The 5,972-nt window shown below is 35.4% G+C and overlaps 1 non-coding gene across 1 annotated transcript; it reads right to left on the reverse strand.

The window, feature by feature from the left end:
• Positions 1 to 1,982: 1,982 nt before the first annotated feature.
• LOC131182629 (small nucleolar RNA R71) lies at positions 1,983 to 2,089 on the reverse strand. Its single transcript, XR_009150892.1, has one exon. It is a non-coding gene; the product is annotated as a small nucleolar RNA R71 (small nucleolar RNA).
• Positions 2,090 to 5,972: the final 3,883 nt, after the last annotated feature.

A 5,972-nucleotide genomic window follows, 5' to 3' on the forward strand; every position in this document is an offset into this window, starting at 1 on the left:
TAAATCCTGGAAACCCATGTAACTTTCTGTGCCAATGCAAGACATACCCATTCAACTCCAGTAAGTTACACAGCCCTAGGTCATGTATCCGTCAACAAGTAGTTTCCTGATTTTGCTCCAGTTGCAGTTTTTGATAGAGACTCTAAAAACCTAACCCTAGACCATTTATTATAAATAGAAGAGGCAGCAGCCACACAAAGGATTCAGCAGCTGACACAAAGGATTCAGTAGCCTCTCAAAAAGATATAATTCAGACTTTCGTCCTCCATTCTTTTTCTTAGATTTTTTCTTTATTTTTCTGCAAACCATGAACTTAAGTGGCTAAGTTTTTAATTCAATTCAAAGGATTTAAGTTCTTTTGCATGATTTGTGAGACTCGGTTCTTAATTTAATTTATGTCTTTTTGAATATCTATTATTTTCTGATTTCTTTGTCTTTGATCTATTGATTGATTTGCTAAAAAGGCCTATTAGTTAATTGTTTGATGAGATCAATTGCTAGTTCATCTTCATAATCCGTAATTGTTGTGTAAGATTGAACATGAGTAGCAATTAGCTTTTATTGATTGTAATCCCAGTTTTCAATAATAACCTAAGGAAACAGTAGGGTGAATTAAATGATTTATGCTTCATAAATTGTTGTTCAGCTTAACTACTTCCTTTTTTTAAAGCAATTATTAATTTGATGAGGATTGCTTAATGCCAATTTAGTTAATAATTAGAGTCAATAAGAGTTCTGGGCTCAACTTGATGAGTATAGGTAAGTCAGGGGTTTACCTTGCTGTTTGGTAAATCTATGTTAAGTATTCAATAAGAGATAATTGTATTTCTTTTATCTATGATCGAATTAATGCATTGGAATGAGAATTACCTTGGACTAAAGCTTGTTTAATTCGAAAGTTTCTTATTTTATATCTTAATTTTGGATTTTTGATTTCTTTTTTGGTTTGCAAATTAAACACCCCCCCCCCAACCTTTGTTTTTTTTTTCCCATTACACAAATGCACGAAATTTAATGATTCAGTGTCTAGGGTTCGACCTGGATTTATCACTTATTGCAAAAAATATTTCATAATTGGTGATCTAGTTAATTTAATTTCTGATGGATTCGAAAACTGTCAAGAATTTTGGTGCCATTACCGGGGACTGAAATTTATTGGATTTTGTATTTTTTGTTAGGGTATTCTATTATTAATTTTGTTTGTGAAGTGTTGCTATTTTCAGGTTTTTGAAAAAAAAAATTTCGGTGTTACTATTCATCATTGGATTTTTTGTTGAATTTGAAGAGCGGTCCATACCTATTTTGAAGGAAACGACGCTTTGATCAAGACTAATCAATCTAAAGGATTTATTGGCCCCACCCTCTTGAGGCCAAATTCCATCGTTTTCTAGGGTTTTGAGGCATTTTTCTGTTTTTACTTTGATTTCTTTTTGTTTATGTTAAGAACTTCTCAATTTGGTGAATTGATCTTTGATCCAGAAGTAGAAAAAATAGCTAAACAGTTGAGAAAATTGGCTAAGCAGGCTAAGCAGATTCCGAGTACATCTGAAGGAGACCAATCTCCAAAGGAGTTAAGTTCATATTTGGATTTGGATTCAAATTTCAAAAAAGAAACTATGGCTGCTGCTAGGACTTTGAAAGAGTTGGCTGCTCCTGATCTAAACCAACAGCCTTTGTGTATTCAATATCCGGCTTTAAATATTGCTTTTGAGTTAAAATCTAGACTAATCCATTTGTTGCCTAAGTTTCATGGTCTTGCAGGTGAGGATCCATATAAGCATTTAAAAGAATTTCATGTTGTGTGTTCCAGCATGAAACCTCAAGGAGTTTCAGAGGATCAAATCAGGCTTTGAGCTTTTCCATTCTCACTAGAGGGCACAGCTAAGGATTGGTTGTATTACCTTCCTTCTAGATCTGTCAACTCATGGAATGAGATGATGTAGATATTTTTGGAAAAGTATTTTCCTACTTCCCGTGCTGTCAATATAAGAAAAGAAATTTGTAGCATCCGGCAGTACAATGGAGAGAGCTTGTATAAGTACTGGGAGCGATTTAAGAAGCTGTGTGCAAGCTGTCCCCATCATCAAATAAGTGAGCAACTTCTGATTCAGTAATTCTATGAGGGACTTCTACCAATGGACCGCAGTATGATAGATGCTGCTAGTGGAGGAGCTTTGGTTGACAAGACACCAAAAGAGGCAAGGAGGCTGATTGCTAACATGGCAGCAAATTCTCAGCAGTTTGTAATGAGAATGGATCACACACCTATGAAGTTTAATGAGGGAAGTACATCTAACTATGAGAAACAAATTTTTGATTTAACTTCTTTGGTGAGGCAGTTGGCTGTAGGGAATACATAAACTATTAAGGTATGTAGAATTTGTTCAGGTTCGAGTCATGCTACTGACATGTGTCCTGCATTATAAGAGGATAAATCAATGCAACATGTTAATGCAGTAAGAAATTATGGACAGCCACAATGCAGGTATGATCCCTATTCGAATACTTATAATCTAGGATGGTGAGATCATCCCAATCTGAGTTATGGGAATCAACCTGTGCAAAACTGATACCAGCAGTAAAGACCATAAGTAAATCAACCACAACCACCTCCACCTCCGCCTCCCTCAAATCAAGGTATGTCACTTGATGAAATTGTTAAGGCTTTGGCTAACAATACCCAACAATTTCAACAGGAGACCAGAAATAGCATTCAAAACATAAAGAGGCAGATCGGTCAGTTAGCCTCATCTGTAAGTAAGCTGGAAGCTCAAGGTTCTGGAAAGCTTCCATCACAAACAGTCATGAACCCCAGAGAAAATGTGAGTGCGATATTGCTGCAGAGTGGGAAACAAGTTGATAATCAGACTCCACATGTTTCAACAAAAAATAAGAAGTAAGAAGAAAAAGAGTCTGAAGTTCCTGAAGTTGAGGTAAATACTGAATCTAAACTGAATAAGGTTAAAATTATGTTCTTCCTCCATTCCCATGTAGGTTAGCTAAGACTAAGAAAAAAAGAACAAGAGAAAGAAATTTTGAAGACCTTCAAGAAGGTGGAGGTGAATATACCTTTACTTGATGTGATCAAATAAGTTTCCAAGTATGCTAAATTCCTTAAGGAACTATGCACTACAAAGCACAAGTTGAGGAATAATGAGAAGATCAATGTGAGGGAAAATGTGTCAGCATTAATTTAGCAAAAATTACCCCCTAAGTGTAATGATCCAGGTTCATTTTCTATTCCCTACAGAATAGGTGATTCTAAATTTAAACATGCAATGGCAGATTTAGGAGCATCTATTAATGTTATGTCAAATTCAATTTTTCAAACTTTAAATTTGGGTCCTTTGAAAGAAACCAGTGTCATTATTCAGTTAGGTAATCATTCTAATGCTTACCCATTGGGGTTAGTTAAGGATGTGTTGGTGCAGGTTGGAGAATTGATTTTTCCTACAGATTTTTACATTCTGGATATGGAGGATAGTGTTCCCACATCAAAGTCAACTTTGATTTTGTTTGGAAGACCTTTCCTAAAAACTGCCAAGATAAAAATTGATGTGGATAATGGTACCCTAACTATAGAGTTTGATGGAGAGACTGTCAAATTTAATATCTTTGATGCCATGAAGCATCCTGCTGATGATCATTCTATCTTTTCTATTGATGTTGATGATACAATTGTGTAGGATGTCTTTGAGTTAAGCATGGAGGATGAGTTAGAAATGGTGATTAGTTAAGGAATTCAAGAAATCAGTACCAATCAACTATTAAGTGCAAAGGTTCAAGAGGCAGTAATGGCATTGCAGTCATTACCTCCTATTTTAAAAAGGTATGGAGTATCAAAGATTGATTTACCTATATCTCACACAAAATTATTACCTTCTGTGGTGCAGGCACCAATTCTTGAACTAAAGCCTCTACCTAAGCATTTGAAGTATGTTTACTTGAGAGACAATGAGACACTTATAGTTATCATCTCAAGTAATTTAACAAAGATTGAAGAAGACAGATTGACTAGGGTTCTGAGACTACACAAGGAAGCAATTAGATGGACAATAACTGACATCAAAGGTATAAGTCAATCAGTGTGAATGCACAGGATTTTACTGGAGGATGAGGCTAAACCAAATAGAGAAGCTCAAAGGAGATTGAACCCATAGATGATGGAGGTTGTGAAGAAGGAGATTTTAAAGCTACTGGATGCAGGAGTTATTTACCCAATTTCAAATAACAAATGGGTAAGTCCAGTCCAAGTAGTGCCAAAAAAATCAGGAGTCACTGTGGTAGCAAATCAAGATAATGAACTTGTTCTAAAAAGGATTCAGAGTGGATGGCAAATGTGCATAGACTACTGCAAGCTGAATTCAACAATAAGGAAGGACCACTTCCCACTGCCATTCATTGATCAGATGCTTGAGCAGTTAGTAGGTAAGTCTTATTTCTACTTTCTCGATGGTTTTCTAGATATAATCAAATTGTGATTGCACTAGAGGATCAAGAGAAGACTACCTTCACTTGTCCTTTTGAAACTTTTGCTTTTAGAAGGATGCCCTTCGTGCTTTGTAATGCACCTGCCACATTTCAGAGATGCATGATGAGCATATTTTCAGATTACATTGATACTTGCATTAAGGTGTTCACGGATGATTTTACTGTATAGGTGATTCATTTGATGCATGTTTACATCATTTAACTTCTGTTCTTGAGAGATGCATTGAGAAAAATCTTGTTTTAAATTATGAGAAGTGTCATTTTATGGTGGAACAGGGGGTTGTTTTGGGTCATGTTGTCTCTAATAGGGGTATTGAGGTGGATAAGTCTAAAATTGATTTAATTGTGAACTTACCCTACCCCATAACTGTGAGGGAAGTATGCTCTTTTCTTGGTCATGTAGGTTTCTATCGCAGGTTCATTAAGGATTTCTCTAACATAGCATTGCCTTTGTCTAGACTCTTGTAAAAAGATGTTTCTTTTGAGTTCAGTGAAGAGTGCAAGGAGGCTTTTGACAAATTAAAATCTGCATTGACATCACCCCCTATAATTTAGGCTCCTGATTGGACAATACTATTTGAAATTGTGTGATGCGAGTAATTATGCAATGCGAGCAGTCTTAGGGCAACGTGTTGGGAAGCTCTTTCATGTGATTTATTATGCATCCAGAACACTCAATTCAGCTCAGTGCAATTATTCTACGATCGAAAAAGAGTTTTTGGCTATAGTTTTTGCTTTAGATAAATTTTGATCATATTTGCTTGGTTCTAAAATAATTAGCTTCTCTTAGCTTCTCTGATCATGCAGTGTTGAAGTATTTCTTGGCAAAGAAGGAAGCAAAACCAAGGTTGATTTGATGGATCCTTCTGCTGCAAGAATTTGATCTTCAAATCAAGGATAAGAAAGGAGCTGAGAACCTGGTAGCAGATCATTTTAGCAGGTTAGTGACACAAGAAGATCCACTTCCTTTGCAAGAAATTTTTCCTGATGAGTATTTATTTAAATTGCAAGGTATGATCCCTTGGTATGCTGATTTGATAAATTATTTGGTTACTAAGGTTGTGCCCTTTTATTTGAGTAGAGCTAAGAAAGAGAAATTGAAAAAAGAGGCTTAGTATTATGAGTGGGATGACTTGTATTTGTGGAAATTTTGTTCATATCATATTATTAGGAGATGTGTTCCTGATAATAAAATTCAATATATTCTTGCTTTTTGTCATGCCTATGCATGTGGAGGTCATTTTGGACCCAAGAGAATAGGTAGAAAAATATTAGATTGTGGTTTTTACTGGCCCACTATATTTCGTGATGCATATTTGATTTGCAAAAATTGTGAATAATGTCAAAGAATAGGAAGTTTAACCCGTAGGAATAAGATGATTCAGAATCCAATACTTGTTTGTGAGATTTTTTATGTGTGGGGTGTTGATTTTATGGGTCCATTTCCATCTTCTTTTGGCTTTGTTTATATATTACTTGTT

This window comes from Hevea brasiliensis, chromosome 8, assembly GCF_030052815.1.
Source record: "Hevea brasiliensis isolate MT/VB/25A 57/8 chromosome 8, ASM3005281v1, whole genome shotgun sequence".
In the NCBI taxonomy this organism is placed as follows: domain Eukaryota; kingdom Viridiplantae; phylum Streptophyta; class Magnoliopsida; order Malpighiales; family Euphorbiaceae; genus Hevea; species Hevea brasiliensis.